Source organism: Bos grunniens, chromosome 5, assembly GCF_055505025.1.
Source record: "Bos grunniens cultivar Pamir isolate PY7600 chromosome 5, Bosgru_T2T1.0, whole genome shotgun sequence".
Classification (NCBI taxonomy): domain Eukaryota; kingdom Metazoa; phylum Chordata; class Mammalia; order Artiodactyla; family Bovidae; genus Bos; species Bos grunniens.
In genome coordinates, this window is record NC_141169.1 from 94,510,551 (window position 1) to 94,523,435 (window position 12,885).

Genomic DNA, 12,885 nt, shown 5'->3' on the forward strand with positions numbered 1-12,885 from the left:
TTTCTCATGATGTACTCTGCATAAAAGTTAGATAAGCAGGGTGACAATATACAGCCTTGACGTACTCCTTTTCCTATTTGGAACCAGTCTGTTGTTCCATGTCCAATTCTAACTGTTGATTCCTGACATGCATACAGGTTTCTCAAGGGGTAGGTCAGGTTGTCTGGTATTCCCATCTCTTTCAGAATTTTCCACAGTTTATTGTGATCCACACAGTCAAAGGCTTTGGCATAGTCAATACAGCAGAAATAGATGTTTTTCTGGAATTCTCTTCCTTTTTCCATGATGCAGCAGATGTTGGCAATTTGATCTCTGGTTCCTCTGCCTTTTCTAAAACCAGCTTGAACATCTGGAAGGTCACGGTTCACGTATTGCTGAAGCCTCGCTTGGAGAATTTTGAGCATTACTTTACTAGCGTGTGAGATGAGTGCAATTGTGCAGTAGTTTGAGCATTCTTTGGCATTGCCTTTCTTTGGGATTGGAATGAAAACTGACGTTTTCCAGTCTTGTGGCCACTGCTGAGTTTTCCAGATTTGCTGGCATATTGAATGCAGCACTTTCACAGCATCATCTTTCAGGATTTGAAATAGCTCAACTGGAATTCCATCACCTCCACTAGCTTTGTTCATAGTGATGCTTCCTAAGGCCCACTTGACTTCACATTCCAGGATGTCTGGCTCTAGGTGAGTGATCACACCATCATGATTATCTGGGTCATAAAGATCTTTTTTGTACAGTTCTTCTGTGTATTCTTGCCACCTCTTCTTAATATCTTCTGCTTCTCTTAGGTCCATACCATTTCTATCCTTTATTGAGCCCATCTTTGCATGACCATTCAGGTATGACCTAAATCAAATCCCTTATCACTATACAGTGGAAGTGACAAATAGATTTAAGGGACTAGATCTGATAGTGTGCCTGATTTACTATGGATGGAGGTTCGTGACATTGTACTGGAGACAGGAATCAAGACCATCCCCAAGAAAAAGAAATGCAAAATAGCAAAATGGCTGTCTGAGGAGGCCTTACAAATAGCTGTGAAAAGAATGGGAAGCTAAAAGCAAAGGAGAAAAGGAAAGATATTCCTATCTGAATGCAGAGTTCTGAAGAATAGCAAGGAGAGATAAGAAAGCCTTTGTCAGTGATCAATGCAAAAAAATAGAGGAAAGCAATAGAATGGGAAAGACTAGAGATCTCTTCAGGAAAATTAGAGATACCAAGGGAGCATTTCATGCAAAGATGGGCTCAATAAAGGAGAGAAATGGTAGGGACCTAACAGAAGCAGAAGCTATTAAGAAGAGGTGGCAAGAATACACAGAAGAGCTGTACAAAAAAGATCTTCACTACCCAGATAATCACAATGGTGTGATCACTCACCTAGAGCCAGACATCCTGGAATGTGAAGTCAAGTGGGCCTTAGGAAGCATCACTATGAACAAAGCTAGTGGAGGTGATGGAATTCCAGTTGAGCTATTTCAAATCCTGAAAGATGATGCTGTGAAAGTGCTGCACTCAATATGCCAGCAAATCTGGAAAACTCAGCAGTGGCCACAGGACTGGAAAAGGTCAGTTTTCATTCCAATCCCAAAGAAAGGCAATGCCAAAGAATGCTCAAACTACTGCACAATTGCACTCATCTCACATGCTAGTAAAGTAATGCTTAAAATTCTCCAAGTGAGGCTTCAGCAATATGTGAAGCATGACCTTCCAGATGGTCATGCTGGTTTTAGAAAAGGCAGAGGAACCAGCAATCAAATTACCAACATCTGCTGGATCATGGAAAAAGGAAGAGAGTTCTAGAAAAACATCTATTTCTGCTTTATTGACTATGCCAAAGCTTTTGACTGTGTGGATCACAATAAACTGTGGAAAATTCTGAAAGAGATGGGAATACCAGACCACCTGATCTGCCTCTTGAGAAATCTGTATGCAGGTCAGGAAGCAACAGTTAGAATTGGACATGGAACAACAGACTGGTTCCAAATAGGAAAAGGAGTACGTCAAGGCTGTATATTGTCACCTGCTTATTTAACTTATATGCAGAGTACATCATGAGAAACACTGGGCTGGAGGAAGCACAAGCTGGAATCAAGATTTCTGGGGGAAATATCAATAAGCTCAGATATGCAGATGACACCACCCTTATGGCAGAAAGTGAAGAACTAAAGAGCCGCTTGATGAAAGTGAAAGAGGAGAGTGAAAAAGTTGGCTTAAAGCTCAACATTCAGAAAATGAAGATCATGGCATCTGGTCCAATCACTTCATGGGAAATAGATGGGGAAACAGTGGAAACAGTGTCAGACTTTATTTTTCTGAGCTCCAAAATCACTGCAAATGATGATTGCAGCCATGAAATTAAAAGACTCCTGGGAAGGAAAGTTATGACCAACCTAGACAGCATATAAAAAAGCAGAGACATTACTTTACCAACAAAGGTCCGTCTAGTCAAGGCTATGGTTTTTCCAGTGATCATTTGTGGATGTGAGAGGTGGACTATAAAGAAACTGAGCACCAAAGAATTGATGCTTTTGAACTGTGGTGTTGGATAAGACTCTTGAGAGTCCCTTGGACTGCAAGGAGATCCAACCAGTCCATCCTAAAGGAGATCAGCCCTGGGTGTTCACTGGAAGGACTGATGTTGAAGCTGAAACTCCAGTATTTTGGCCACTGATACGAAGAGCTGACTCATTGGAAAAGACTCTGATGCTGGGAAAGATTGAGGGCAGGAGGAGAAGCGGACGACAGAGGATGAAATGGTTAAATAGCATCATCAACTCAATGGACGTGGGTTTGGGTGGACTCCGGGAGTTGATGGACAGAGAGGCCTGGTGTGCTGCATTTCATGGGGTCACAATTTATCCCTTCCCCTACCTTTCCCCTTTGGCAACCACAAGGTTGTTTTCAAAGTAGATGAATCTGTTTCTGTTTTATAAATAAGTTCATTTGTATCATTTTTTAGATACCACATGTAAGTGATATCAGATGATATCTGCTTTTTCTCTGATATACTTCACTTAGTATGATAATCTCTAGGTCTATCCATGTTGCTACAAATGGCATTATTTCATTCTTTTTTGTTACTGAGTAATATTCCTTTATATGTATGTATCACATCTTCCTTATTCATTTCTCTGTTGGTGGACATTTAGGTTGCTTCTATATCTTGGCTATTGTAAATAGTGCTGCAATGAAAACTGGAGTACATGTATCTTTTCAAATTGTGGTTTTCTTCAGATATATGCCCAGGAGTGAGATTGCTGGATCATATATTTTCAATTTTCTAAAGAACTGTTCTCCACAGTGACTGTACACTTTTCATTTCCACCAATGATGTGGGAGGTTTCTGTTTCCCCATACCTTCTGCAGCATTTATCATTTGTAGACTTTTTGGTGATGGCCATTCCAACTGGTGTGAGATGATACCTCATTGTAGTTTTGATTTGCATGTCTCTAATAATTAGCAATGTTGTGCATCTTTTCATGTGCTTTTTGGTAATCTATATGTCTTCTTTTCATACTATTCATGGGGTTCTCGGTCCCATCACTTCATGGGAAATAGATGGGGAAACAGTGGAAACAGGGTCAGACTTTATTTTTCTGGGCTCCAAAATCACTACAGATGGTGACTCCAGCCATGAAATTAAAAGACGCTTACTCCTGGGATGGAAAGTTATGACCAACCTAGATAGCATATTCAAAAGCAGAGACATTACTTTGCCAACAAAGGTTCATCTAGTCAAGGCTATGGTTTTTCCTGTGGTCATGTATGGATGTGAGAGTTGGACTGTGAAGAAGGCTGAGTGCTGAAGAATTGATGCTTTTGAACTGTGGTGTTGGAGAAGACTCTTGGGAGTCCCTTGGACTGCAAGGAGATCCAACCAGTCCATTCTGAAGGAGATCAGCCCTGGGATTTCTTTGGAAGGAATGATGCTAAAGCTGAAACTCTAGTACTTTGGCCACCTCATGTGAAGAGTTGACTCATTGGAAAAGACTCTGATGCTGGGAGGGATTGGGGGCAGGAGGAGAAGGGGACGACAGAGGATGAGATGGCTGGATGGCATCACTGACTCAATGGAGGTGAGTCTGAGTGAACTCCGGGAGTTGGTGATGGACAGGGAGGCCTGGCGTGCTGTGATTCATGGGGTTGCAAAGAGTTGGACACAACTGAATGACTGATCTGATCTGATCTGATGGGGTTTTCAAGGCAAGAATATAGGAGTGGTTTGCCATTCCCTATTCACTGGAAGGACTGATGCTGAAGCTGAAGCTCCAATACTTTGGTCACTTGATGCAAACAGCTGACTCACTGGAAATGACCCTGATGCTGGGAAAGATCGAGGGTGGAGGAGAAGGGGATGACAGAGGATGAGATGTGTGGATAGCATCCCTGATTCAGTGGACATGAGTTTGAACAAACTCCAGGAGATACTGAAGGACAGGGAAGACTGGTGTGCTGTAGTCCATGGGGTTGCAAAGAGTTAGATAACAACTTAGCGACTGAACAACAACAACAAATGTCTTCTTTGAAGAAATGTCTATTTAGATCTGCCCATCAGAGAAGGCAATGGCACCCCACTCCAGTACTCTTACCTGGAGAATCCCAGGGATAGGGGAGCCTGCCTGGCTTCCATCTATGGGATCGCACAGAGTCAGACATGACTGAAGCAACTTAGCAGCAGCATTTTTTGATTGGTTTGATTTTAGTATTGAGCTATATGAGATGTTCTTTTATTTTGGAGATTAATCCCTTGTCAGTCACTTCATTTATACATATTTTCTGCTGTTCTGTGGGTTGTCTTTTTGTTTGTTTGTTTTTTAATAGATTAAAGACCTAAATGTAAGACCAGATACTATAAAACTCTTAGAAGGAAATGTAGGCAGAACACTCTTTGACATAAATCACAGCAGTATCTTTTTGGATCCACCTCCTAGAGTAATGAAGATTAAAAGAAAAATAAACAAGTGGGACTGAAACTTAAAAGCTTTGGACAGCAAAGGAAACCATATACCAAATGAAAAGCTTTGTTTTCACAGAGGTCAATTAACAATATCTCAATCCTTTAACAAATGAGAAAACAATTGCTTATAAGATTACCAAATACTCCAGCATGTACCATACCATATAAGACATAATAATTTGAACAAAGATAGATAATAATTTAAATATAAAATAATGCTGAAATAAAGTTTTTAAGTTGTTTTGATTAAATTCAGTTATTTAGTGAAAGAGAACTAGAAAAATTCCTGTATCCATTCATATTCTTTGTATTCAATTGTATAGATCAGGCATTGAGAAACTTTTTCTGTAAAAGGCCAGATAGTAAATACTAGACTTTCTGAGCTAAAAGGCAAAATCAATCATGCTATGTAGGAACTTAGGAACTTATATAACAAATAAGAAAATAAATTTCCACATCTTTTATTCAAAAAATAAAAATGAAGTTAAAAAAATAATGATAAAGAACAACTTTGTTTTTGTAATTCAGATTTACTAGTGAGAAGGAAATTTTATTCAGAGGATAACATTTTGCCAAAGTGGAATTCAAGGTTAATGTTCCCTATCATCAGATTTATTGCAAATGTTCATTAGGAAAAAAAAAAAATTAGCTCAGAAGCCAAAAAAAACAAGTAGAAGACCAGATTGGGCCCACAGGCCCTAGTGGACTACCACTGGCATAGAAAATTCTTATGATAATATGGGTTCAATCAGTTCAACAAATCCTTTTGCTTTCTTTACAATCCCTAAATTAAAGACTTCCCACTAGAAGGCAAACTGTGTGTCTATTCACCGATGCATAGCAAATGCCTAGAACAGAACCTGGCACATAGGAGGCCCTCAGTATAGATTTCTTTCACAAAAAAAATTAAGTAATATACATAAAATATCTATTTTGCATATAAATATTTGGACTAAGTAGAAAGTAACTCTTAGAGTCAAGATTCTGGGAGCCTAGGGTGAAAAAGACCAAGGAACTCTACTTCACTTTCTTCTTGCATTCTATTTGTTTGTTCCACAGTCACTATTACTAGTGACTGACCTACTTAAGTGATAGCACATTCAATGTCTGAAGAAAACTTAATGGAAGGAAATCTTAAAGAAAGGATGTGTGTGTATGTGTGTTAGTCTCTCAGCATGTCCAACTCTTTGCGAGCCCAAAGACTGTAGCCCACCAGGCTCCTCTGTCCATGGGATTCTCAAGGCAAAAATATTGGAGTGGGTTGCCATTTCCTTCTCCAGGGGATCTTCCTGACCCAGAGATTGAAGCCAGGTCTCCCACATTGCAGTCAGATTCTTTACCATCTGAGCCAGCAGGGAAGCCCTAAAGTGGGGGTAACTCAGTGCATTTCTTTATTTCTGAAATTAACACACAACCCTTTGAATTTGGTAGCATCACAATCGTGATTCAGAGAAAATTAATTTAAAGATTATTATGCTAAGACACTAACCACAAAATGCTATTTAACACACAAATCTAGCTTTGACCCCATTAATAGAGGCTACAAGCTTCCTACCATAATTATTCCCACAACTTTCTATTCATATTTTATCAATGGAAAAGGAGGAGACCAACACATGCCTCGAGAACAAACAGAATTTCTAGGGTCAGAGACAGTTTTAATTATTTTTCTAACTTAATCCCTTGATTTTAAATGTGACAACATGGAGAGAGAAAGAGTAGGTGATTTGCCAGTGTCTCATGCAAATCAATGGGAAGCTATGATTAGAACCAGTTCTTGGTTCTCAACACTGTATTGTCATGAAAGATGAGTTATAAAGAAAAAGTAAATTACATTCCATCAGCTATCAAGTTATAGACATAGTTCAGACAAGGATTTAGTACAGCCCTTATTTTCATGATTAATTCAATCCATAGAAAGATAAAATACAATGATTCCAGTAAATACTAACACAAAAATTTGTGCCAGTAGTGTTGTCTGTGCTACACTCAATGCACTAATAATCAGAACTTGATTAATTTTGATGAAACACTTGGTTGGGAGCACGGTGCAGATGATAATTTCAAGAGAACAGACTGGGCAGCATTCGGGAACCAACTTGATTATAGAGGCGATAAGGCTATCCAAATATTTGTTCCTTGTCCCATATGTCCCCTCAAGGAGTACATTGCAAATGAGAGCAAGAAGGCCAAGTTCACATACCACATAGTTAGTTATAACTATTCCTATCACACCAAGTATATAACAGGTTATAACCACTAATATGATAAAATTAGGATGCATTAGAATGAATGCTGTTTAATCACATAGTTTTGTAGAGTTAATATGTTTTACATGTGTCTGACTTGAACCCCTCATAATAATATCCTAAAGTGGGCAGGTGTGGTAGATTGGTTGCATAAATAGACTAAATTCCTCATCTCTTCAGGCATCCAGGTCCCTGGGCCACACGATGTTGCTATTCTTCTAATAGACTGAGTCTGTGTCCTAGCACTTTAATTCTGCAGTCACACATATGACTTTCTTTGGCCAATAGCATTTTAGCTAATCTGATATTTGCAGAATCTTGAAAAGGTGTTTACACATTTCCATTTTATTTTTTACTCTGCCATGGCCATTATGGCACATCTAGGCTAGCCTACAAGAGCAAGAGTCAGCACACTTTTTCTGTAAAAGACCAGATAAGTAAATCTTTTTGGTTTTGTTGGCCACATGGCCTCTAGTGTCACTATTCAACTACTCAAAGCTGCCATTGTGGCCTAAAAGTAGCTACAAAAAAATATGGAAATGAATGAGCACAATTGCATTCCAATGAACACATTTATGGAAATATTTATAATAATGTTTGTTATTTATAGAAACAACCCATGGACTGGATTTGGCCAATGAGCCATAGTTTGCTGACCCCCACACTAGAAGATGAGATACATACAGTAGAGTTCAGTAACCCTAGTTGAGATCATTTAGAATCAGCCAAGCTCCAGCCAATACCTCTCTCCAGCCAGGTAAACGAGAGAGTCAGACACATGGCCAGGAAAACTACTCAGCCAACTTGTAGCTCACAGAAGACACATGAGCAAACTCGGCCAACGTCAGTCGAACCCTGCAAAATCATTTGCAAAGCCCCTGAGTCATGGATGATTTGCTTTGCAGAATTATTATGGCCAAAGATTATTAATACCATAGGTAAAGGCTTAATTATGCCATTTTAGAATTAAAGATGGGATTTAAGGAAGTTAAATACTTGGTCATTATCTCAGGCAGCCAGAAAGTGTCAGAGTCAAGATTCAAATATAAGTGCTTTCAAATCCAATGTTCTATTCACTATATAAAACTGCTTCAATTCTTTACTTTTCTCTTTATTTTAGATGGTTTTGTTTATATAGCGATGCAGATATAGATGGGCTTTCCCTGGTGTCTCAGTGGCAAAGAATCTGCCTGCCAATACAGGAGACGTAGGAGACACCGGTTTGATCCCTGGGTTGGGAAGATCCCCTGGAGGAGGAAATAGCAACCCACTCCAGTATTCTTGCCTGGAAAATTCCATAGACAAAGGAGCCTGGCAGGCTACAATCCATGGGGTTGCAAAAGAGTCAGACACAACTGAGTGACTAAACAAAAGCAACAAATAGATATAGATATGTAATGTGAGTGAAACTCGCTCAGCCGTGTCCGACACTTTGCGACCCCATGAATTGCAGCCCGCCACGCTCCTCTGTCCATGGAATTCTCCAGGCAAGAATATTGGAGTCGGTTGCCATTTCTTTCTCCACAGATATGTATAATTTAGGGTAAAAGATGAAGGATTTTAGACAGCTCTGACTCCACTAACTCCCCTTTTAGCTATAAAAAATCATGTCACCCAGGCTTAACATTTAGACAATTTTCTTTAAATTGCTAACGCAGATCTCTTCATGATGTACCCTAGTCTATTTCATCCTGGTTCTTATTTTCCGGAACTCCAGTAAGGAGGAAATAACTTAGATGGCTCCTCTTGCACGCAGCTCCTACCTCTCCATTTTACTGCTTCCGTTTTATGCAGGGCTGTCAGGGCTTTCTGAATTAAATGTGACTTAGGGCCTGCGCTTGCTGACTGAGGAGGCTCATAGGTCCTATAGCTCATCCACAATCTTGTACTTGAGCTGTCAAGCATGAGAGATTGGTGCCAAATTCAAGCCAACATAGCCCCTTCCCAGTAGTCTGCCTTTGACAACCCCTCCTTGTCAAATCCAACAGTTTACATAGGATGTATGGTGAATAAAGTGCTCTGAAAGATACGAATGTAGAGGTGGTGCTTCCACTGATCGCGGGAACACCTATCAGCTTCCCACAGGGCTGACATTTCAGGCTGGCAGGGGGGAGATGATCATAGGATTTTTGTGCTGCTGTTTCTAAATGGATTGTAGAGACTTTCAAGGCAAATTGCCTACTTCTCACCAACTGCCTCCAAGAAGACTCAGTGTGAAGCAACTTTGCAACTCAAAAAAAAAAAAAAATTGGGGGGCAGGGGCGGGGGTAGTTATAAAGGAGAAGCCTCAGGTGAATGGTTTCTAGAACTTAGGTTATCCTGGATTCCCTAGGCTTGACATGAAAGTTGAATGCTTTGGGCACCAGAATTGCTATTCCCTTCTTCTCAATGTCTAGAGAAATATCTGGCCTTGGAATCACTGAATGTTACACCGAGCTGTTAGCAGTGCTTAGGTGTTGCTTGCAGGAATGTGCCATCACTCAGTTGTGTCCAACTCTTTGTACAGCCCACCAGACTCCTCTGTCCATGGGATTTCTCAGGCAAGAATACTAGAGTGGACTGCCATTTCCTACTTCAAGGGTTCTTCCCAACCCAAAAACTGAACCCACATTTCCTTCACTGGCAGGCAGACTCTTTGCCACTGAACCACCTATGTGTTTCTTGAGGTTCCCCTAAAAAATAGGAATCAGAAGTTGTACATTTGACCTTTGATGATTAACCACTTAGGCCAGCACAGCATAGATAAGGGCAGTTGCTCACTTTCAGGTCAAGAAGACCCAAGAGGTAGACTCTGACTTTTAGTGTGGTGCAAAGAGAACTATTTCACTCGGAAGAAGGATTAGACAGCCAAGGAAACAGACAAAAAGAAGAATGCAAAGATAAGTGTTGACTGTACTTAAGTGCCCACAATGGTGAGGAATTTGTGTCTTTAGACTTGGTCTTTCAATCCCACTCACAAGACTGGCTCAGGTGTGGAGATGAATGTGTGGTACTGTAGCCAATGGACTGTGAATATTTTTAGTACCACTCATGACATCATCTTTATGAAATGGATCTATGTATGAGAAGATCCATTTGAAATGGATGTATCAGATTGCCTAATCTTATGCCATTGAATATTTGACTCATCCAACTTTGGTCTAAATCCATACTCACCAGACCACACAAACCTTTTTTTTTTTTTTTTTTGCCACATAAGCCTACTTACAATATGCAGAGCACTGGGTCATGGAGTAACTTTGGTACCTTTGGCAGTGCTCCCCCAGAAAAATTCAACAGGTTATTTCTGATCATAATTTAGTTTCCAAAGCAGCTTAACCACAATGCCAGAATGGACTAATCCCTGAGTTTCAGACCACTTGATCATGAGGAAGTTACAAGACTGAGTTTCTATGAATTCTTTGCTTTTATGACTTACACTCAAGTTTCATTTATGAGCCTACCTCTCAGGGCCTAGTCACATTGATACCCTGATAGAGTAATGAGTTTTCAAAACAGAGGGACTCACCCACTTGGCATTGATTAGATAAGGTTTGCTCAGTCTTTTGAAACCAGAGAGCCCTTTAATATGTATAAAATTCTGATGTCCCACAACCTGCTTTCAACACGTCCAAACCAAAGAAGAACGTCATAGAGGTAGATGTCCCCACCTGCTAAGAAGATTCTACTCTATATACTACATGAAATAACCATAGGGAATATGTCCTAAATAACATAGATTATATATATCTTGTGTGTGTAGATGCTAGCTGTAGAGATTCTGATAAAACCTGCCCCATCCTCCAGCCCCATTTGAGAGTCACTCACCCTCTCCCTTAAAACTCCCATCACTATAAGAATTACAGATAAATACCTTCTGATTTCTGCAGAAAGATCTTCACTTACTTATTGCAGAGTTTGTTTAGGGTCTGTAACAAGACACCAAGGTGTGAGTGAAGGGATTGGTGAAATTTGAAAAAGTAACTTGTTACCTAATTACTAAGTATATCCATAATGGTTAATTTAATACTGGTGATGGTGGTGGTATAATATTAACTGTGTGTGTCTGTGTGGAGTCCAAGAATGGGGTATGTGAATACAGATGTGTATGTCCATGTACATGAATCAAAATATATATACAAAGATAAAGAAACACAATTGTGGCTTTCAAAGAGTTCTAATTAAGTGGTAGAAATGTGAGCATGTTCATCACATCCCTCACAGGTTAACAGTGTTAATACAGCTGTGCAATCTCTTCTCCACCTCTGTCCCATCACAAGGCAAAGCCATTTATGGCACAGACTCCACCAACCCCCCCCCCCCCACAGAGCCCAGTGTGTTGTATGATCAGGTGGGGATTCTTTGGTGCAGGGATCACTGAACCAGTAAATATTCTTACCTTTCATCCACTCTCTCCCATTATAAGTTTCACTAATAAATTCTCCAACACCTACAGCTTCTCTTCTGAGTGAATATACAGTTAGAAACCACTTTAAATTCAGACTTGGTAATGGAAGTTAGTAATCTCTAGACATTTTCATTTCTTCTTAGGCATGTTCTGGACATATACATAGTTCTTATATCTCTCCGAATATGTAACTTAAATGTCCTTTCTTTTCCTGATAGTCATTAAGTAATGGCTATAAAGTATTAGCAGCTGAGTGCGTACCCATTATAATAACCACAGCGCATTTTGATGCTACTCTGAGAAGCAATACCAGGGAAGCAGAAAATTTATTAAAACAATTATAGAAGTGATGATGGTTAAACAAGTAACTCACATAGAACTCAGCTAACTGAATCTTTGTGCTTGATAGATTACCCAAAAATTTACATATGGAGGACACTTTATTGTTTAGAATATCCTTTCTTCATATTTTTCATGTACATAGATCATTTCATCTTAAAAACTCTCAAAAGTATAAGGGAACTATATATTGGACAGGGTAATAGGTTACCCAGATCCAGAGGGCTGGGTGTGTGCATGTGTGTGTGTTTATGCAGGTGGAGATAATCCTTAAATTTTGAACTTTTCACTTCTGAGTTCATGGTCTTTCCCATTATTTACAGCACAAAGCTTTCCTGATATGCAAAGCTGCTTTTAACATTAGGAAAAGAAGTAAAATGAAACTTGTACCGAACGCTCATGGTCAATTGTCCAAAGCATTTTATGAACTTAAGAGCTGCTCAAATTATGAAACTTATAATATAACACAGTAACTTTTCTTTTGTGTGGTAAACCTAAATGAACAATTATGAGAGCCACTATAAGCACTATTTAAGAAATATGTATTTAGAATTAAGGTCAATCAAGAGATATAAAAACTAATAATATAAATGTCAAGTATAATAAAAATATTTTAAATGCTCATCATTTATTAAAAAGGTTTAAGTACACATAATTCCATTTAAGATGAAAAAATCTAAATGTGTATAGATGTATACAGTGTTTTATAGGCTTGTAAACATTCATGTTTTATGATTATATATTTTTATACGGAAACAAAACTGAGCATTTTTGATGCTAAATCCATTGGGTAAAAGTTTATAGGAAGACAGGATTTGCACAGTCTCAATTTATCACCTAAATATGATTATAAAGTTAAAAAGATAGCTTTACAATGGATAAATCTGGTCAATACTACCTAACTAAATTGATCACCACTAATGGGACAAACTGACATATGTCTATTAATGTA